A 24,193-nucleotide genomic window follows, 5' to 3' on the forward strand; every position below is an offset into this window, starting at 1 on the left:
ATGTGGCAACCTCAAAAGAGAAGTATTATCTCTGTTTTCAGCATAGTTTTCAGGAAGTGGAACATCAGATTTACTTTTGTGTATATTCTTGTAGGGCTATTTAAACCAAGCAGTAATAATGCTGAACTGAAAGCTTGGGGGTGGAGGGGTGGGGAGATGAGAAGGGAAGATTTTCTCAGGCAGTTCTCTGAACTCAGATCCATTTGTCAAATTCTAATATATCACTTCCCCATTTTTTTTTCTGTTTTGGGAGCCGCTGTAGTTGGTTGTGTTTAGTTTCCTCATAGGAAAGACATACAATACAGAAGTGTTTAACTTGGGAAACTATTGCCTGATGAGATTAATCAGAAGGCCCGGTTTCATCTGAATCCTCCTCGTCCCCATGCAATTGCAGATTATGTGGTTTGGTGCACTGATAACATGCTGACCAGAGGAGACCAAAACCTTTTTCTACTTTTCAAAAAATCAACCCCCTATTGTTTGCTGCTCATCTCAATTCCTAGCTGTGTTTCATTTGCCACTTGTTATTTTCTACAGAAAACTTAGAATGTTTTCTGTGTTTGAGAAATGCTTTGTTACCATCATTTAAATTAAAGGATCAGGGCTAGTGACAATGCTTAAGAACTAGCAGGTAATTCAGCACTGAATGTCCCCAAACAAAGAGGCCCTCATGTAAACCCCTTCATTAAGTCCTAGGATAAACATTCAGGCTTGAGTTTGGATTACATTTTCACAAATGGGAAGCAACTATTATTTACTTAATGCATCGATTATAAACCCCACTCCTTTTCCATCCATGAATGGCACAGCAGGTTAATACTGAAAGAAGCAGCATATTGAAAAACACAGAGCCAGTTTCATCTAGTGGTTAAGGCACCCGGCTAGAAACCAGGAGACTGAGAGTTCTAGTTCCGCCTTAGGCCTGAAAGCCGGCTGGGTGACCTTGGGCCAGTCCCTCTCTCTCAGCCCAGCTCACCTCACAGGGTTGCTGTTGTTGTGGGGAAAATAGGAGGAGGAAGGAGTATTCGGTATGTTCGCCACCTTGAGTTATTTATAAAAATAATAAAGGCGGGATATTAAATAAATAAATAAATAAATAAATAAATAAATAAAATAAGTGTTCCTTTCTTCCATAACTCTTTTCCCTTTAACATTAGTAGATTCAGAGTTTCATCACAGCCTCATCATGTAACTGGCTCTTCTCCACATTTGGTTGGAAGTTTTCTGGTACATTGTCCATTTTCCACCTCTTTTTCATAAACAGCTTACCAGAAAGTGAGGCTATTCTGTTATTATAGCTTGAAAGTACTGCATTTCCTTCTTGAATGCTCTATTATTAAACAAGTCTTCCTGGGACTTCACATCAAATACAGTGGCAAGCAAAAGCACAAAGCAACGGCTCTGTGACCCTTTAAACATATCTAATTTGGTCCCCATTGCTCCAGATAAGTCTACTCTGCTAGGCCAACATGCTACCTGAGCAGCAGCTTAATCAGGCTTTTCTCAACACTCAGAGAAGGTGAATTTCTAAGAACCAGGCACATACCACAGATAACCCTCATACTGGCTGAAAAGACCTCCCCCTACCCCCATACAATATCACTTGGAGTTTGCTACTTCAGTACGAGCAGAGCTGGAAAGACAGCAAATCCAATATACTCTGTGTGTCTCTCTGTGTGTGTGTGAATCAGTCTATGTTAATACTGCCTATTATCAGGGGTAGCACCACTCACAAGGATTTTTTTTTTTAGATTTCTTTTTTATCATACCTTCATTATTTTTATAAATAACTCAAGGTGGGGAACATACCTAATACTCCTTCCTCCTCCTATTTTCCCCACAACCACCACCCTGTGAGGTCAGTTGGGTTGAGAGAGAGCAACTGGCCCAAGGTTACCCAGCTGGCTTTCATGCCTAAGGTGGGACTAGAACTCACAGCCTCCCGGATTCTAGCCCGTTGCCTTAACCACTAGACCAAACTGGCCCTCTTCCTATGCATCATACCTAGCAATGCAAGAACACCTCACACAGGAGTCAAATGTTGTTGTACATCAAATGTTCTCTAACTCTAAACTGGCTGCCAACATTTGGGCCTTTATTTTTACTTATTTGCTAGATTTACAGTATATCCTGCCTTTTCTTCAGGAGCATATGGAACATTACATGGCACTTCATCCTCCATTTTTTCCCTGCAATGATAATCTTGTGAGATAATGTGATCTGAGAGAATGAGATAGGCTCTAAGTCATACAGTAAGCTTCCATGGCTGAGGATGGACTTGAATCTGGATCTCCGTGATCCTAGACTAACACTTTAATTAATACACTGGTTTCTTGGATTACAGCCCTGTTACTGCTCAGTTCTAATAGAAATATGCTAGGGGGAGTTAGAAGCATCAGTAGCACCAGCATCCAGAGAGCCATTAGCAGCATTGTGTCACTGACACACTAATCACTGGGGCTGATCTTGGAAGAGAGTTAAGTTGTACCTAGATGCTTGAAACAAAGACCGCTAATTATCAAATCTACATTGTAACAATTGCCCCAGTTAAAAGACTCTAGAATGTACTGAGTACCATAGATTCCTTCAAATGAATCCTTTTTAGGGATCCTAGGAGATTTTATTGCTTAATATCTAGCTGAAACCCATACTCATTTCTTGGAAAATGTCATCACTGCTTATTACTGCTTATTACTGCTTATTATTATCACTGGCCAAGTGATCATGAACACCAGTTACAGACTGGGAAGTGTAATGAATAGGAACTTTCAGGTCCAATTCCAGCTTCTTTGGATGTGGAAGTAACTCCATCTTACCTGCAGTTGGACTGGGACCGCCTTGCCATCTAACACTAATCAAGGTGTTCGTAAGGCCAGGGAAAGATGATGTATCTCACACATTCAGCATCTCACTTTGGATGCAATGGATACCCGGATCCATATAAGAAGAAAGCTTGAAATCAAAAGAGGTAATAGTGATGCCAGATAAATTAATTCAGTTTTTAAAAAAGTACAAGAGACATAGGTTTTGAACTTGGATGTTATGCTAATCATAGAATCATAATCCAGGTCAACCTATGACTCTTTGTATTTGGATTAAATTTCACTAACATCTATATGACTCTCCCAGACTGTTTGTGTGATCCAGATATCTGTCAGCCTGAAGTGTCTCAGTGTCACAGGTTCAAACACTTTATTCTTGTCGTAAGAGGTTCCTGTTACGCTTCCACAGTTTGGGGCTGAAGATAGTGACCTGCACATAGGATTTCTATCAGATGGCCTCCTTTCTTTCTCCCTTTTGTGAAGCCACAGCCTGTTAATTAACAATGTTGAAACTATTTGCCTCCCATTCCAGTCAAGGCACAGACTGCTATTCACTGTGCTGAAATCCCTCACCAGAGGCTGAAGAGTAAAGCCTTATCATAAGCAAATCAGCATTCAGGAAACTGTCACATCTATCACCAGTCCAAAGTGCGGCACCCAGGGAGACTCCCCACGCTACCAGAAGCCTCTAGCACACTCCTGAAAAGAACAGCTCCACATTTCAGGAAGTAACACATTACAAAGTGATTTGCCCATTAAGATTTATGCCTGAAATAGAGGAGCCAGAACCATGGGCATCTGCAGACTTTTCATCAGCTGATTAAGCTTGACAGATGAAGTCAGCCTCTGACCTTTTTGTGTCTGAGAAAATGGGGTGGGGAGAGAGGGAGAGAGGGAGAGAGAGGGAGAGAAATGGCCTCTCTTTCACCTTCTCATTCAATTGTCCACTTCCTCAGAAAAAGGAAAGATGCAGCTTGCAGCTGAATATGTGGCCAGATAGTTAGCAGCAAATCATGGAGGTCTCAATCAAGGGGGAAGACAATAGGGCGATTGACCTGCTTTTTGTCCTCAGGGTGGCCCATCAGTCTTAAACTGGAAAAAAAAAATGCCTGGCAAATGCATATTCCAAATTTATGCACAGACTACATGAGAGTGCCCTTTTGCTTCTGGGACTGTACTTTTTAAGAGAGCAGGTTGTCTTCAAAAATAAAAAAAAAAAGTGGAAGAAATACTCAGTGCTGTTATATGTATTGTTTTCCAGTTGTGAAAATTTTCTGTTTATATATCTTCTACCCAGCCCTTCTAGTACATACACATTGCTTTAGGGGAGCTATGAACATGAATCAAAACATTGTAACACAGAATATAAAACAAAATATGAGAAAGACAAAAACAATACATGCTAGGAAGGGTAGTTTCTGTCCTTTTTTTAAAAAAAAAAGCCATTTTAATTATCTTTTACTAACTAGAGGAAGTCTGTTAAAAATGAACTTCTCAAAATGCTGTTGATATACTGTATGAAGGAGAATTTTGGTGGAATGGTTGTTAATAAATACAAAGAGAAATCCATACTCACACACCCAGTAGAAATGGAAAACTAGGCACTGCCCCCCACCCTCACCCCCACCCCAGTACATACACATGAATTGCATTATGAAAGAAAGTTTCCTGGCTTTGGGGGCAATGCCTTTGCTCTTCACCAACTTTTAGGAACTCCTAATAAATGCAAATTGAGGTTCCTGCTGAATATGGATGCAGTCCATGTGCACATCTTGAATGTTGTAATGCAGTCTAGCAGACTTGGTGAATTAGCACACCTGCTCCGAGTGTTTGGGTTGCTCTGATTTATTATGAATCCAGAAGAGATGGATTGAACGCTGTGTATGGCTTTGGATTAAAAATATTTTTAAAAAATCCTCATTGCATAGCATATACTGTATAAACATCTGAAAGAATATTATGTTGTTTAGAAAATCTGGCATCCTTCTTCTGCTCCTCCTCCTGGTCTTTTTTGCTAGACATTTTACTGTAACCTATTTATTCCCTTTCAGATATTAGAAATATTATTAGGATGGCCTAATTTCTTGAGCCTTAGCCTTATATCCAAGTTATCTTGGACTCCCCATGACATATAGCCCAAGATGCAACCTGTCCTTCCTAGATCCTAATGCTAGGGTTAAATAACACTTTTCTGGAAAATTCTACATATTTTAAAGGAAAGAGCTCCTCATGAGCAATCTACTGAGATTAGTAACTGAGTGCAATCTATTTCAACTCTGAAACATGTTCAGGGTATATAGGCCATGCTTGCATATTCATTACAACCCATTAATTAGTAAAGTCGATTATCTTTGAAACAGTTCTTCTTACTGACAAATGGGGATTATCGGTCAATCCATTCAATAAGAAATCTCACAGTGACTTCTCTATTCTAAATAATTTTCCTTCTTTAGCTCATTCCTTTTTCTGGTCACTGTCATTTATCTCTTCATTTTACCTTGTCACCTACTTAATTCCACTAGAGGCAATTCTAACAACTAGTCTAATAATCCTTGCTAACAATGCAGAACACTATTAGCATAATAAGCATTTCCCATCTGCACAAATGAGACTGTTTCTCATCAATCTGGAAAAGTAACTACTGTACATAAAAATAGCAGGAAACCATTAAAAAGATAATCAAATGCTACCATCAAAGACATCCATTGAGTCGATGTGTGTGTCTATATGAATGTGAATGTGTCTGTGTTTCTGTTTACCAGCTAAGTAGGAAATTAAGGTCTTATCCTGAATGACTACAAGTTTACATTGTTTGAAATGAATACAGAAATAAAGTAATTAAAATGGGTAAAATGCATTTTATTCAATTTATGATCGTGGAAATTTGCTACCTCATAACCTCAAAAACTTCAGAAGAAGGACCAATCTCAGTACAGGGAAAATATGTATGTTATAATATACTATCCACTTAGCAAATTAAAAAAAAAAAAAGCAGTCTAGCATAGAGCTTTGCATTCAAAAGATTCAGGTTCAGTCCATGCAGCTGATGGGCAGGAAAGACATCAGACTCTCAATACTTGAAAAGGGGATGGTGAGACTCGATCTCCATATTCTTAATGTGCTAATTCACATTATACACCCTGCATACCAAAAGAAAGCTCGATCCAGAAATGATCTAGGTAAAACTCAAATTCTGTAAATCAGAGCTGACCCCCAAAACATTTTTTCTTGATAACATTTTGCATAATCTATTCACATTCTCTTCCCTGACTGTTTCTTTTTCATGAACACCATTTTCTCTCCACAATATTCCAAACCACTATTAAGTTCAGAGCAATGTGGAAGATGAAAAATGGTGTCCAAGTTGCAAACATAATCATAGCAAGTTGCCTGCAAACAAAGTACACATAGGAATTATTCCACTGTGAGGCCTGCATGCAGATAACAACTCATAGGTATACAACTATGTACAACTATAATAAAAACTCTATGATTCTAAAACTCAGCCATGAAGACTGCCACAGAAAAAAGAACCCACAACAATAGTGTTCTATCTCTGCCCTTAAATTTTGCTTTAACCATTTCTATTCCCTTGAACTTTTTTCTCTGTTCTCTTTCCTTTTGTACAACATTGCTCAACCTGGTCCTCCAGATTACGTTGAATTACAAGTCCCATTATTTCTGGAGTCCTTGGTGCTCTCTGAGCTTGGTTATTTGCTTGCAGATGTTTCATTACCTGGCTAGGTAACATCATCAGTGAAACTGTTGACTCAAGGACTCCACAGTTCAACCCTGCGCTATATATATTCTCTTCTATTGGTCCCATTATCTCTGCTTGCATAAGCCATGGGGTTGGCTTGAATTCTGAGGATGCTGCTTCAGAGTCCCTGCTCTCTAGATCACTCTGCAAAGCCATGCTCATGGTTCATGCAATAAATAATTAGCACCATAAAATAAGTAATTCTCCCAAATAGCTATGTAACTACTTTTGAATTTACACTGCATCCTAATTAGTTTTCAGAACTTTTGCAAACCTGTATTTTATGTACTTCTAGCCCATCACATAATTTTAGATTTCATTATTATAATTAACATTCACAGAGATCATTTAATTAAGCTACTTAAAATGCAGTTGCTTAGGTATAGGTTCTATGTTTGGCTTAGTTTCAGTTAACATGTTAGCATGAAGTTGTAATGAAATGGTGGGCCTATATGCTTTAAAGACATGAGTTTTTATGATTCAAGAACTCCAGAAACCAATCACATAATAAAAACTGGAAAACATAGCCTCACAGTTTAGAAGTTTCATATTTATCATCCACAATTTTCCCCCGTATAAAACTGGATGACATATACAAAGTGAACCACCTCCATTTATAGCCTAAGTTTAAAAAGCTGAAAAAGCTCCAAAATTCAAATATATACAGCGCTGTCCTGCAGCCTTACATGGCTATGTTAGAGCTGCTGTATATTCTGTTCCAGACAAGTTTACTTCTACACTAACTACTGTATTATCAAAAAGCACAGCTGACATACAAGACTTCAGTACCATATGTTTGAGTCCAGATTCTTAATTCAAAAAGATTCACTCAGTATAGCTGTTAGAAAAAATTCCCCTAGATCCTTTTAACAGAAAAGACAGGCAAATAAACAGTATTCTAAGAACAGCGATGGCTGTGCTAATCCATTCAGAGAAAAATATCAAGGCAAACATATCAAGGTATTTATAGTGTTTATGCTATCATTGTCTGGCTTTTCATTATCCCTCATTTGATCAAAAAAGTTAATTACAGGGGAGATTAATTAAAAGATAAAAGATTTTTAAATTATCACTTGAGTGCAATGTAAATCTATCCACTTTATGATTTCCATGCTAATATATTTGGAACCGAAGAATACAAAGTAACCAAATGTTCTTATGGACGTGTTGAACTGTAGCTATTAACTTCAAAGCCCTCTTATAACACACTGAAAAATAATTCAAATGACTTGTGATTTTTAGCTAAGTGTTCTAAAATTTGCTTCAGATATTAATCTAATCTGGAATAGATTCTCTGCAAGATGATAAAATCACTGTCAGAATACACAGGCCTATCCAACAGGTACAATTTTCTTGAGGAATACAAGACAGTAACCAGCTAGAACACAGGCATATTTTACATTTTGACAGCATGTTGTGAATGCTCCACAAAAATGGCCGCTATGGCCTTGTCTTGCCCATTCACAAAATGGCTGCCACAGCAGGTTTAAAATCACAATAACCTTTAACAAGGTAAAAAGTAGAGTAGGGCAGGGCCTGTGAGCACCAAGAAAGGCACATTGGTATTTACAGGTGGTATGTTAGGGATGCCAAAGCTAGAGAATCTTAGCATACTTCTTCAGGGCTGTAAACTAACAAGAAAAGTTTTGGTAGCTACAAGAAAGGATAACATTATTTCCTTAACACTTTTCAAACCTACAGATACTTCCTCAAGGTGAATTGATTTAGTTTTTTCAGAAAGGAACTAAAGATATCTTCTATGTCACTTCAAAGTAAACCTTATCTGAAAATGCTAGGGATTGTACCTAATCATTTGTGGATAAGCAATGGCAAATAAAAACTTGATAAGCACAGAGAAAGACAGTTCTTAAAATAGTCAATTAGGCTGACTGTTCTTTTTTTTTTCCTGCAAAACTGATCACAATTTTATAGCATGGGCATGTCAATAATTTGATTTTAAGAAGTAGGATAACTAAATAAAAATTATTTTATATATAACTTGCCCAGATAATGAGGGGGACCACAATATTTCTAAGGGTTGGAAGCAGAACTCTTGAAACTGTAACACACTTGAAACTCCAGAATCGTTTACTGAGGCAAAGAGCTCCCTACGAAATATTTGGTTTCATTTTCTCTCAAGCCCAAACTGTACTCTTCAAGTCACATTACTTCCTCTCCCTTTCTACCAACATACCATTTTAGTTAGCTTATAAATGAGAAAGCTTATGGTTTACTTTCTAGCAGTTTACTTTGCTTTCCCTGTTTTGTATAAGTATTGGTTTTCTATCTCAAAATAGCTGAGGTTCTATATCAGAAGTGTAAAGCTATTTTTCTTCTTCAAACAACAACTTTAATTTAAACTGCTGGCTGAGTTGACACAGCTTAACAATGGTTCATTGAGTAAACCGAATCAAACATAATGTTCTCTGCTCCCATAACATCCTTAGCTGTGCAAACCAGGCCACAATCTTAGCTGAGTTGAAGTTCTGCTTCAGAGCTGATTTCTCTGTCAGTTCCCTACCCCTACAGGAATACAGGTAGTCCTCGCTTAACAACTATTTGTTTATGATGGTTCGGACTTACAATGGTGCTGAAAACCCAGCTTGTGACTGGTCCTCACACTTATGACCATAACAGCATCCCCCAGTCATGTGATCATGATTTGGGCACTTGGCAACTGGATCGCATTTATGACCATCTCAATCGTCCCGGCTGGCTTCTGGCAAGCAAAATCAATGGGGAACTGCATGATCCGCTTAACAACCGCCACAAAAAAGGTAGTAAAATTGGATTGGATTTGCTTAATGACCACTTCACTTAGCAACCAAAATTCCAGTCTCAATTGTGGTAATTAAGCAAGGACTACCTGTAATGCAGTTCTCCTGTAGGAAACAGTAACATCATCCAGTCTTTATGAATAATGCTGCCCTGCCTTATTTCAATACTGTTCAGATCAACATACATGTTTTATTAACAATGGCATATTTTCTATGATAAGAACTCCCAACTGAACTCTTGAGTGAATTTCCCAGAGTTCTTTCCTGGAAATCTTCCAACCCACTCCACTTCACCCCACCCTTTCATTCTTTTCTGCCTCTTGGTCAACCGGCCCAGACTACTGAGCCTGCTCAAACCACACAGAGCTTACTGAGAACTTCTCAAGCTGCAAACCCTCCCCCTTCCCATTTATATATTTTTTCCATTATTTTGCATTTATGCAAAACCTGCCACTCCCTTCAATATACTGATTATATTGGCAGTCTGAGTAGTACAGAGAGCCAGTTTGGTGAACTGTAACGGTGAAGGCACCAGGCTAGAAACTGGGAGACCGGGAGTTCTAGTTCCGCCTTAGGCACAAAGCCAGCTGGGTGACCTTGGGCCAGTCACTTCTTCTCAGCCCTAGGAAGGAGGCAATGACAAACCACTTCTGAAAAACCTTGCCAAGAAAACTGCAAGGATTTGTCCAGGCAGTCTCTAGGAGTCAACACTGACTCAAAGGCAGACACACAAGCACACACGTAATGTAGAAAGCTCCACAGGTCTGTGCAAAGTTATGTAGATTCCCTTGAACAAAGAGATTTGTGCCATAGAGGTGACATGGTTCTCTTCCATCTCAACAAACTTGTTTTTGCCTCATTGTTTTCTGGTCTAATTCAAGGTGTAAGAACTCACTTTTGTTGCCAGCTGCTTCCAAATCTAATTCAAGGGGTATAAACACCCTTTAATGTACACTGGTATATCAGATTGATGTTGCAGAAATGCAGATGCCCACTAGATTACATCAGAGGGTTTTTTATTTATTTATTTAATAAATGTCTTTGCCGCCCAGCTCACGTAGAACAACTGTGGGTGGCTGGGTGACCTTGGACCAGTCACAAAGAGACTTTATATATCTCTTTACTGCCATCTATTGAAGATTTGGATGTTTGCAGCCAAGATGTGGTAGTCCTACTGTACAAAGCCTTACATAGCTGCAGCTGAAGGACTGTCTACTATCATATGTTTAACATCAAGAATAAATTCTGTTCTTTCAGTGGTGGAATCTTCATTGTTGAACAAATTGCCACTGAAGTTCAAGCAAGACTTTTTCTTTTCCAGGCCCTTTAGAGGTGTAATGCTGCCAGTTTTAAAATATATCTGCTCAGAATCATTCTCGAGTGGGTAATATTTAAATTTCTAAATAAATACATAAATAAAAGCCTATTTTCTTTAATCAAGTAATTAAACAAAATAACAGTTGATCAATTTCAACCAGTTTGCTGGTTTCCGAAAGCAGCAATCAGCTGCATTTTTTCATATTAAGTGATGTGTAGTATAGCTAAAATTCTATAAAAAAGGATGACATGCACGGATGCATTAAATATATTTCTCATATTCTATTGATGAAATGTGTATGCCAAAATAGCCTTCAAAAATGCATGCTCTCAGTCTCACTGATTAAAATTAGTCTCCAATGGATAATCAAGTAAATGTTTAAGGATGCAAGGAGATAATTAAATCTGTCATGCCTATATACTGAACCACCCATTTTATTAGGACTACATATCTGGTCTGCAAAAATCTGGAAGTGCAGTTTTCTGTCTTGTTCTTTAAAAAGACTGTGTTATCGGCTCATCACTCAGTTCTTAATTATTCCCCACCCCATCCCAAAAGCGAAACTATATGATTTAAGTTATATAAACTTTTAAATACAGAAATGTATGGGGAGCAATGTATAAGAAAGGGGTTGGGAGAATAACTTACTGTAGATTCAGTGTGAAAATAACCACATTGTAATTTTTCTTTTTTACAGTGTTCCTTGCTTTATCCTATTCCCAACTGCATGCACTCTGATGAAGTCAAGCAATGCTGTTTACTTGTCAAGATTAGGGGAAAAAATACTTTTTTTTTCTTTGAAACAAAAAAAATTCACTTTGAAAAGGAATCAGGACTCACTTACTTTAAAGCATCAGGTTTCAGTTCTAACGTAGCTCAAATGAATTGTCAATCTATCAAAGACAATAACAAGAACAATCTTCAAGACCCCTTTGGCTGACATGTAAAAATCATCACAGATGAGAATCTACGAAGGGATTTGTTAATCCATTCCGACTGTTACCAAAGGGAGAATCAGGAATCCTGAAGGTAGCAATTTCTTCAGAAAGAAACTATTTTCAGTAGTTACAGTAGGTGGAACTCTCTTTACTAAAGAAAGGATTGTCTGAGTCTTTATGTAATCCATTGTTATGTTCCTGAAGACCTTTAACACCCAGGAGGCCTTCAGGAGGATTGGCAGAAAACTTGCCAACATATTTAAATGTTGGGCAGCAGTCTTGACACATATAGGTGAGTTCTTCAAGTACTGACCAGAGGGGCATTAAATGCTTAAATAGAAGATGCCACCACTTCTTTGAGTATCATTATGCTTCAAAAGTGCGGATACTTCTGGAAAAGAATTCCCAGTGTTAGGCAATCTAGTAGTTCTTTCAGTCTAACTAACTGGCACCTGTTAACTTAATTAGTCAATTAGTTTACTCTCTGTTCATTAACAAGGAGAGCAGAAATGATGAAAGCTGCAACCAGGCTAGAGGGGATTTTAAATAACTCCCTTCTCCACTGGTGTAACTAAGGAGATAGAGAGAAAATGTACCAAAGATATGCTTCTAACCAACTCAAAGATAGGTCTGAAGAGATTGCTTGTGGTCTGCAGAGATTGCTTGTGGTCTGCAAGGCAGGCTGTGATATGCCATCAAACCTGTTCTCTGCCTACATGGTATTTTCTTATTCTGGAGGAGAGCAAGGCATATTAGAATGCTTTTGAAAGTGGCTCCTGCACCTGTATTTCTACTTATGAAGAATCTTTATAGTTTGCAGAATTTATAAGCAACTGTATATGCAAGCAACCCAAGTTTACAATAAAACAAAGCCCAGATGTCCATGCAAGAAAAATTAATCCTGTTGTCTCCTTTTAAGATATGCAAAAGAGCAAAGATAGTAGGCATGAGTGAAAAACATTAGTTTTCCTAGGTTGTAGAACAGCTAAACCAGGACAACCAGCACTTAGAGCATGAAGGGTTATTCTGATGAAGTTTCTAGATACAACTAGAACATAAGCTGTTCTTCTAGATAAAAGGCTTACAAACTGTAAATGTATTATTTAGCACATATTCTAGAGGTGACGGACTCGTCCCTGGGGGAGCTGGGGGTGTTGACGACCGACAGGAAGCTCTGGCGTGGGCTGGTCCATGAAGTCACGAAGAGTCGGAAGCGACTGAATGAATAAACAACAACAAATTATTTAGCACATTTGGATGTTGTTCACCCACCAAATAATAAACATAATGTCGCATGCTTGGAATTTTCACTCGGTCCTGCATCCAAATCCTGGTTATACCCAGCTTTGTTTGCTTCCAAAGAGAACTGGATCATGTACCTTCAGAGCTTCCTTCCTAGGATTATAAATAGAGAAACTCACATTATGACAGTAAAATACCTTGAGATTTTGTCACTCCACAAAATGGTATATACTCACAGAAACATAATCAGGATAACATCCTGTGTGAGGAAAGGAGGAGGAAAAATTCCATACTGTATTCTCACTGTATATCAGTTCAGATTCACTTAATTGCATGGAACAAATACATAGGCTGCAGAAAAGCAATCGTCTGAAAGAGAGCTGAAGGGGGAATGGGAGAGTTTCTTAACATATAATCACATAAAGGAGAAATTGTAGGTTTCCAAAACAAGAGAAAAGCCTACTCATCAAAGGTCTACCAAACAAAGGTCTTCCCTCTGTCCAAAAAATCAGGAGTCTGGTAGCATCTTTTCCAACTAACAAATTTTATTAAAAGGCATAAGCTTTTGTGAGCTGCAGCTCATGTTTAATAAAATTTGTTAGTCAGAAAAGGTGCTACCAAACTCCTGATCTTTTGCTACCACAGATTGATATGTCTCTTCTATAAGACCAATATGGCCAGCGATTCTTCTCCTCAAACTCCCATTTGGGAGTGTGGGAGAGACGCTGTCTCTAGCATAAGTGTGTTAATATAGGCCATTTTCACCCTAGTCTTTTATAATGCCTTCATAGCATATCCCACCTATTACTGAAATGATGAAAAGCTTGTTCCCATGACTGCTCTGTGGATGCAACAGCACCTGGATGACTCTAGAAGATGTAAGTCACTACAACAGTACAGAAACTTAGGCAGTTCTCTGGTTGCTAAAAGCTACAGTACTATTTCCACTCATGACACAGGTTGCTCCTTATATGACCATTATCTTATGGAGATAGTTAAACCTGTTGGAGGAATAATTGCCCTATCAATATTTATAGTCCTAATTTAAATACACCTGGTGTATTTCATGATTGTCTAACCATCTTGCTGTCATTATCCATGACTTTTTGATAATTGGTGGGACTTTTAATAAATTCATGATCCAGTGTTGGATGGGCATCTTGTATCTTTGAAGCAACAGTTGGAACTGAAGGGTTATACATATGAGGCAGTTGAGCTGAGATGTGGCATTATGACATCCAATTGAAAGAATTTATATCTTTAGTTCTTATGTCCATCAACAGTGCTTTCATTTTTTTTAAAAAAAATCCTTTTTCTTCAGAATGTAATATAATTATGAAGTATGTTTGCAACACCTGATCACACGCTCCACTTTTTTTTTTTTTAGGGAATTCCTCTAAAATAAAAACCACAAAGTGTTTGAAAGCTTCCTGGATAAATCAGTTTTAAAAAGCAAATGGTTAGCAAGCTAAGAAAGTATTTTAATATGAATGAAAGTTCAGCATCTTCTTGTGTTATTGAATGCAAGGCATATATGAGGGGACACATCATTTCCCTATGTTGCCCAGAAAAAGAAAGAAATAAAATGTCAAGAAGAACAATTAAAGGGAAAGGTTAAGACTTTATTGAGTCTCTCATCTTTCTTTTGATATTGTTAAGCAGTTCCAAAATGCTAGCTATCCACTGTGTTCTGCTAAAGCAAATTTTGCATGAAAATGTTTGTCAGATTTTATTTTATTTTTCTCAAATTCTGAGATCAAAAGCAATGGCATATTACTTACTAAGGGCCCTATACTTAAAGATCTGAAATGGTAGGAAATATTATCTTAATAGTAGGAAATGTTACCATTTTATTACGCTAACATAGAAAACAAGTCAGTTTTAAAAACTGAACATCAGTACTAGAATTATGTGGGGAGGGGGGAATAAGAGAGTCTATAATAAACCAGATTTATGAGCTAACAGTTCCCAGTTTTCATAGATGCTTATCCCTATAGCTCTCCCAAACCAATCAAATCAACTCAGAATGTAAAGGAACCTGTCACTCTCTGGTCTCCTGATCACTTAAGCACTCTTGAAATATTTATTCATACAATATTTCTCTACTGTCCATGTTTCCATCTTCTGTAGACCTAAAGGATGCATGCTTGGCAGAGGTGAAGGTTTTAAACAGTAACATGTGGAAGTGTTTTCCAAGATTGTGCATCAGGAAGATGAAGTAGAAATCACTGAGCTGTAGGGGTCTTGTGAAGCTCATGCAGTGGGTAGATAATTAGAAGCTTGAGAACAACCAAACTCCTCCTGTTTTCTTAAGTAATTTGATGTTCTAATTGGAACCAACTATGGTGCACACATAACAAAGGGGAGCCTTTTTAATGCCTGATGACAATTTAAAAAACATGCCTATGAGTCAAAGACAAATATTAACATCCCTGACATTGACAAAAATGGCAAATATAAATCTACAGTACCATTGCTAAATACTGAGAAAGTGGCTTCATACACCGAAGGAAAGAAAACTGCATAATCAGGGTCAAAATGCCATTTATGCTAATTGCTTTTAGGAGAGAAAGAGGAGCATATTCTATGGCCTTTTTAGCCACAGGAGCTCTTGACTGAGATTGAAATTGAGATGGTTATGTAGGAGAAAGGTGGGTTGAACCTCCACCCTACTGTTTTCCTACTACAAGCTGGCCTTAGAATTCTGTAGACATTTAGAATAACAACTGTACTCAGCATTTTTTTTTCCAAAAGAGGATGTCCAAGGCAACAACAAATCTAAAGTTACAATAATCTACAAACATTCAATTATTTTTCTACCTACAGGTGCAATGTCTACTGTCAGATAGGTTCCAACTTTTTTTTTTTAATTTACAGGTGCTATTTCTTCTCTTAGACGCATCCTTGCTCAGTAATAGCCACCTCATGTATATAGAGTTAAGCAGATGAAGCATTTTCTGATACCGGGGGAGGGATCTCCTTTCACTTCGTTTCTGCATTTCAGAATGCTATTCAAGGCAAAGGAGTACAGCTTCCAAAAAGTTGGCTGTTGTTAAAATCATAATAGGAAGAAGTCTCCATAGGAAAGTTACCAAAAGAGAAGTGATAAACTGGTGAAAAAAAATAAAAACTTACTGAGTCAAAAGTATTGTATGGGTCAGCAGTGAGCATAAACTTAAAGCTATCTTGATCGGAGGATTTATATTGTTTTATTTTTTAGAAATTGGTAAAAGTTGTTGTTTACTACTCAGAGTTTGACAAATACTATGAAATAAATAAAGCTTAAAAAAAGACAAGTATACAAGGATCAACCTGTCCTAATGCACAGTTTCTCTCCTTATTCTTATACCAAACTATCTCCTTCTAAAGTCAAAGGAAAGAAGATTTTACTTAATGGAAATTACCTTCTTCTTACCAAGGAATTATTCTGAACTGAAAAATAGCCAATTAGCAAAGTACAATACATCTTTTCTAAAGATGCATTGTTGCCTGTTGCCTCCATTGGAAATTATTCATTTGAAGAATAACTTTAAGATTCCAATTGGTTAAGGAAGAATCAAAGTTGTTGTAGAGTTGGGCAGCCTTAGAAATTACTAAGATTAAAAAAAATGATTTGGAGTTTAAGAATTATATAGTATATTTTCTTCAGCTACTTTTTCCACTCACAAGACACATTTTCTTCACAGGAAGAATAGTATATCGGGGTTGGATGAATCCATCCACTTCCAGACTCTATCATTTGCTCATATGTTCATACAATTTATTTCCATTCCTACAATTTGCATTGTTTTTTTTAAATGCATGAAAATTCACACTTACATTTGTATATTTAATTGTGCTTCCTCTCAAAATACACGTTGATCATATTTTCCCTCAAAATACAGTTTTTCAAATAAATGTCTGACTGTATCACAACACTGGGAGTGTGAAAGCCAGGAGATAATTAAGTAGCAATCAGTTGTAGACTGCTCAGTTCTCATTGGAATTCACTGAGAACAATGGATTGCCCACCACATACATAACTGGGTCATTGTGGGAAACAGAGTCATCCTCAGAATCTGATAATTTCATCACAGTGATGAAACAAGAATCACAATGGGATGATGCAAGCTCTGTCCCTTTTGTATTTGTGTGTGTTGTCACAATGCCAGTACAAAAGGGGTGGAACTTATGTTGTGATGGCACCACACTCATTTTGCAAGTTGTCACCCCCTCCCCCACAGACACCTTAGATGGAGAAATTTAGGGAGCAGCAGGGACACCAAAACCAACCCAGCTTTGCACTGGTTAAACTAATGCCATCAGTGAGCTATGTTGTAGGTACAGCAGAACCCAGTAAACTGCACCACTTTGCCTACTTACTCTAAAACAAACACAGCTGAAGTGAAAGCATGGCTGAAAAAGACAAGTGTTTCCATGGCAGAGCTTACTATACTGCTACTGGCAGCACAGAACACTCTTCCCAAATGCAGACTGCCTACAGTAACCAAACCACACCCGATACTACCTGGCCAATGGGATCATGGCTGGTAAGATAATGAAGCCTTCCCATGCTCTCCTAGCTCAAGGACTCATGGGGCATCAGACATTTCCTGGAAAATGTGGGTGAGAGATGGCAGGACAGAATAAGGGGATAAAGTTGGGGGCAATTGCAGAGCACTAGGAGAATGATGTGGCCCAGAAGGCTCTATCTATCTATCTATCTATCTATCTATCTATCTATCTATCTATCTATCTATCTATTGCTCAAATTTAGCCACTGCCCATCTCCCCCAATGTTCACTCAAACCTTCATCAATCAACCTGAACAAAAATATTTGCACTTGGTCTTCACATCAGTCTTACTGTGAAGGAGGAGGGCATTGGCAAGAAGGCTGTGGTCTCCCATTTCTTATGAGTCAAAGTGACCACGGTTGTGTGGGGAAAAGCCATGAGGAAGCATCTACTTTGCTACTATTACCGCTACTTATGAAGGGTCAGTCCACACAACCCTGAACTTCAATTAAAGTTTAATAGAATTAAGGTTTTAATATAAAGAGCCTGAAACAAAAGCTAGTTCCATTTGTTAAGGAATCAAGGGAAAGAGGATGGTGGAGATGGGATAGCATGAGCAGCAAGTGGAGCTCAAGGGAAGAGACAACCTGCTGTAGACAAAGAGATAGGGAGAATATTAGGGTTAGAGTCCTCTGGATAAGATGCCCCCCCCTCCCAGTGAAGACGTGACAATGCGGTAAATTGAAGCAGCAGCTTCAGGGAGGAAAGTATAAAAGGGGCAGGTTGTGTACGTGCACAACAAAAGTTGTGGGGAGAGAGGTATAAAGCAGAGTGTTAGCCAGAAAAGCAAATAAGCCATGGCAAGTAAAAAGAGAAAAGAAGGAAGGAAACTAGAAGAAGTAGTATAAAGAGAAAAGGGAGCATAGAGAAAAAGTACGGATGAGTTTAAAGGAAAGCAGTAAGAGTCAAAAAGAAGCCTTTCTTGCACTAGAAGAAAGGGAGTGATGACATGGGACTAAGACCAGAGATAGGAAAGGGTGGTTTTTCTTCTTGCAGTAATAGTAGCTTGGCAGAGATTCTCTTCGCTGTTGAAACAGAGGGGAGGAGAACAGCAGAGTACAAGGGAGCGAGGGGTTCAGTTGGCAGAAAATAGGCCAAGGGAGGAATGCGGCTGGCAGAGGAAGTGGAGGGAAAGTGCTAAATGATCAGGACCAGAGCAGTGGAGAAGAGCAGCAGGAGCAGAGAGAAAATCAGAGGCCAAGCCTGGCAACATGAGGCACATGGCCTGTGACTCAGAGACTGGGTCACTTCAGTGAGAGTTTGGAGTTGTTTAGCTGGGGGAGGTAAACAGGGAATTCGGTATGGACTGTCTGTTACCAGGTACTGTGCCTTTAAGACTGCCAACTTACAGGGGATGCAGACCTCCAAAGGCAACTCTGGGAAAGGAGGCAGATGAACATGTATGCATGCACACAGGCAAAGGGGTACACAGGGATGGGTGCTGTTTGCCATTTTCCACCACAGCCCAAGCCCCACAATGCATGCATCTCTCCAATAGGTTTTTATCTGCTTTACCCATTTATACTAGGTTCAAAGAGTTTTTCTCTATTTTAACCATTTCTATTTCTGCAAGGCTGCTTGATTTGTACATTTGTTACCCTTCACAACCAAGAGATCATTTTTGTTTTTATGGATTTCCCTGGAACTGTTTGAAAATTGGTTTTCTGGAAGCTCATCCAGGGAGAGATAATACTTGGCCCCACATTTTTCTTTTCATGGAAAAGTATATAGGAACTGGGAAGAAACCAGTGGAGTTCTTGCAAAACCCAGTTCTCAAACTCAAAATAATCTACAGCTATAAATAACAAAAATATTTGTGGTAGGTTAGGCCATCAGAGGTTGTAAACATAGCCATGGCTAGTGTGGCTTTTTTAAGTTGGTCAATCTTGCTCATGTGAGAAGAAAACTAAAACGAATGTGTGGGATGATCTTATAAAAATTTCATCTGAACTGTTCCAAATTTTCCACTTGGTGACAGAATTCTTGATGTACACAAAGTGATCAGCCATCTATCACTGGGCAACTATTTGAGGATTTGTAGATATAAAGCACTGTTAGGAAACTAAATCACTAAAACAACTGGATAGAATCTTCTAACTTTAGCAATAATTGAACTATGTGAAGGAGGATAGGGTGGACATTCTGGATGGAGAAATTATGAAGGGAACCTAAACGGCAAGTATTCATTTCTGTGATTTTGTATAATTGAATTCCAGACATTTCTGGTTGTAATTCATTATTGTCCACCACCACCACCCAAGAAGTGAAACTTGGCATCTTGGCATCTTCTTAACAGAATCCTCTTGTGCTTCCATGTCACCATTCATTCATTTCAGCCTCAGCTGGAAAACAATACACTGAATTCACTGGGGCCACCATTGCTTCGTTTCAAAAGCCTGTTTGAACAGTCATTTTAAAATCATGTAATCCAGCCCTGATGAAGGCAGAACTGAACAGCTTCCCATTTCTGCAATAAAAAAGGCAAGAAAAATATTACAAGAAAACTGACCATGCATGTCAACATAAATTATTCAAAGTTTCTAGGTCTGAATCAAAGGGGGCAGCAAAGTCTGCAGTTGAGGAAAAGTTATATTTCTAATACAAAATTTTAGATGTGTCCAGGTTTTGGCTTAGTGTCAGATTGGATTGAACGTTGTCTGAAACTCAGTCCAAAGTAAAATGAATCTAGAGCAGGCCTCTTGGAATAAAGGTATCTGGATCAGTGTATCTCTAGTCCATTTCAGTTTTTCAATATATTCAGTCATCCATTTGTTCCATTAATTTTCTGCATCATCTGTTTTTTTTAAAAAACATAGAAAGGAAATCAACTGTTACTTTTGCATGCAACATTTCTGCATATAAATTTGTCCATAACACATACATTGTTGTATAAACATTTTGAACTGAGAAATTTATCACCCAGTTCATGGAAAGAGACAGCCCTAAATATTCCATGAAGCATAATTTAAGTCAGTCTTACTTAAAAAAAAACCCAGCCTAAACTAAGCATTTTCCAGTATCCCTGTCTTTAATTATTCCAAGATCTAGAGTAATCGCTTGACATAATAGCTGAATGCTAGACAGGCAGCATTCTAATCAGGATGGTTAATTCCTCCTTTAGACCATGGGTGGTCTGTCTTTATTAAGCTTCTGCAAAATTGCAAAGGTCTAAGCATGTAACATACTCCTTTGAACCTCTTCCATGAAGCAACATGACCACCTGCTTTTGAAAAGTGAAATGGCCATCTTGCTTCCCTTTGCCTCACTTCTGAGGCCACCTCTGCCTTTGTGATAGATGGAAAAAGTTTCTGTGCATATGCTGAGCACATACAGAAATCTCTTCTGACTCTTCCAGTCAGCTACTTTGCTCTCCTCTTCACCTCCCATGAGAAATATGAAGGGAGGATAGCCTCAATCTGTCCATACAACATGCGGAAGCTCAGCAATGGTATCAAAACTGATACTCCTATAAGCACTGTTAGGCAGAACTGCCAGCCTTCTTTGAAGACCTATTAACAAAATGAATTTAGTAGTGATGAAATTAGTGTTGGAAACTTGTTGTTTGAAGAAGTGCATATTTTGCATGGTTTCACCCAGATTAGGGAGGTGCATGCTTTGAAAAAGACTTAGGAGAAGTGCTTCAGAGTTTGGGCAAGGGCAAGCATACCACCTCTCTGTTCTTCATGAAAACAGGACAGATCCTGCCTCTGGTTGATTCAATGCCCGATCCAAGGACAACAAGATGCTTTGGAGGATGGTCTCCATAGAGGCCACCCTGGCTTCTAAATTCTGCATACGGTCTGGGGTAACTCCTGATTCAAACTCAGAATCCTTGGAGCTGGGTCCTTTGGTCTTTGGTCGCACTTCTTTGGACTGGTGAGGAGTTGGCGTGACTTCTCCTCCCGCCCCGTCTTCCCAACTTTGACCACTTCTTTGCTGATCTTGGGGTGGTGTCCACTCCACTCCCTGGAGATCTGGGCGACTTGGTGGCTGGAGCCAGGATGCAGTCACCTTGGTATCCCGAGTGACGTCTAAGGTGATCAATTCAATGTCCTGATCCACCGTGCAACTTTGCTGTGGCAAGGAGATTTCCACAGCACCTTCTGTTTCCAAATCTCCATCAGATCCAGCTAGCGATCCAGCCACCGCTTCCGGCTCAGTCAGCTGCATCACGGTCTCTTCTTCCTCCACCGGAGTCGTTATCACTCCTGGTGTTGGTTTTGACATATTTCTAAAACTGAACTCTCTTCTCGGTACGTGAGTCTCCAGGTAGAGTCAGGTTAACGATTTGCAACTTTATGTAATGACTGCCACTCAAATTACCATTAAACTCAATTCATACATGCTAAGTAGTAATCTCTTTAATGATATTGAAATGTGCAGTACAGCAAAAAAGTTGCAAATAGAAGTTCCCTCACTTTTCCCAAGTTAAAACAGTCCAGTGACTTCCACCCCTCCCCCTTCTTCGGTATGCAGCCCCCCTTTTTCATCCCAGTCCATTCAGTTCTGTGCAGGTGTCTCTGCTGGTTGACCTTGGCTGGTAGAGATAGTCCAAACGAGATGCTTTCACACTCCTGGCTTGTCCCCCCCTCCCATTTCCACTGACTTACAAGTTTCAACCCGGGTTGACTCCATTCATGCATGCGAGTCGGATCAGACGTTCTGAGAACATTTGATCTGGGAGCATGACACTCTTCTTTTTCAGGCTTTTATGGAAGCCTGAAACAAAATGTGCTGCCTCTTTAAGGGTTGCATGCATTTTAATGAATCAGTCCTTTAAAGCAGATGCACCTTTTTTCAGAAGGACTGCTTGAATGAATGGCAGAATTCTGCATACAGTCCGGGGTAACTCCTGATTCGAACTCAGAATTCTTGGATCTGGGTCCTTTGGTCTTTGGTCGCACTTCTTTGGATTGGCGAGGAGTTGGCGTGACTTCTCCTCCTGCCCTGTCTTCCTAACTTTGACCACTTCTTCGCTGATCTTGGGGTGGTGTCCATTCCACTCCCTGGAGATCTGGGTGACTTGGTGGCCAGAGCCAGGATTCAGTCGCCTTGGTGTCCTGAGTGATGTCTAAGGTGATCAATTCAGAGTCCAGCTCCACCATGCGACTTTGCTGTGGCAAAGATGCTGCACTCATGGGAAGTCCAGAGCACTCTTCCCAATCATGTTCAGGGTATGCACAGCCTTACTCTATATATTTCCTTATCACGAGGTCATGAATGTGTGTGAAAGAGAAGACAATTCCCTCTGTATAGCCACAAATTAAAAATTGCACTCATTGTCATTATTGGATCTAGCATACAGAGAGGACGCAGTTCTAGGTTTTCTTGGTCAGCATGTATTGTTTTTTCTCTTGCTTCTGTGCCTAAACATCACAACATACCTTTGTACATTGTTTTTCTTCATTGTCTATACGTTCTTTTGTTTTAATACAGTTTCCACCTTTTTGTTGTATGTCATTTACTGAAAAAAAATGCAACTAAAATGTGTTTGAAAAAACCCTTTAAAAACTAATAGGGTGGTAAGAGGATCAACTTTAAGGCACAGGAGAGAGGAAAAAGAGAACCACAGTCAATGAGAATAGTGGAAACTAATCTCTGTATTTATATATGTCTCTGTGAGAGAGAGAGAGAGAGAGAGAGAGATCAGAGAGGATGGGTGGTGTCAATACAATTTCTCTCTTTAGGAAAATGACTGGTTTGGAATATTATTCATGGAGTTCTCTCAGCTCAGGGGAAATATTGACAGTTACAATCCTCTCATTTTAACTGTTAATGCTTCGGGGACAGAGATGGTAGAGGACATCACACAGATACCAATGACTCCCATCATTCTTGTTTGTTTCTTTTCAACTGACCAGAAGCGTTGCTTATTGATTGTTCTGTACTGCACTGTACTTCCTCTGATGGGACAGGTGGAGAGTCGACAGGCAAGCTAAATAATTCCCAACTCCCAATGACTCTGGGTGGCCCCCAACAATCAAACAAAGGAATTACAATAAAATCAATAAAGATAAAATATGGCAAGTGTGACAGACTGGATGGAATAAAAGGAGGGGTCTCGCTCTCTTTAAGTAATTTCTTTAAGAGTTCTTTTTAATTGTTTGCATTCCATTATTTTCAGTTGGGATTGACTGGTTATCTGTTTTAATCTGCTGCTTTTAGTGGTTCTTTATGATTTGTGGATATTTTAATTATGTTTATTGTTGATGTAGCCTTGCTGAGAAGCTGGGAAATAAGTGGTAAGTAGATGAAAGATAAACTGAGTTTGCATTCCAAGGTTTGAATTAAAATTTCCTGCTCAAACAGTATCTATAGTATATCTTTTGCTCTGCATAGAGGTTTACAAAAACAATCTGCTCATAATAGGCAGTACCTTTGGAAGTTTCCAATCCATAATGTCTTTGGGGGGACTTGGTAAATATACATAACTACTTCCTCAGGTAATCAGCTGCAGTATGAAATAGAATACATATAATTAGATAATGAGATTTGGTAAATCATCCAACCACACCCTGTAAGCACAGACTTACTTCTACCTCCCCATTGACTCTATTTACAGATGAGGGAAATGAAGGAATTGCTGTATGCTCCTTCCAAATATTCTGAACACAGTAGTGATTAATTAATAATGGTATGTGAGAAAAACCACCTTCTAGTAGAACTGTAATGAGACAGTCAAGTTGCTGCTATTGATGCAGTGCATTTTTATGCATTATTTTAACCATCCAATATCACTGGCTAAACCTGGAAAAGGTTTCCAGACATTCTGCATTTTTAAA

This window comes from Candoia aspera, chromosome 1, assembly GCF_035149785.1.
Source record: "Candoia aspera isolate rCanAsp1 chromosome 1, rCanAsp1.hap2, whole genome shotgun sequence".
Lineage (NCBI taxonomy): Eukaryota > Metazoa > Chordata > Lepidosauria > Squamata > Boidae > Candoia > Candoia aspera.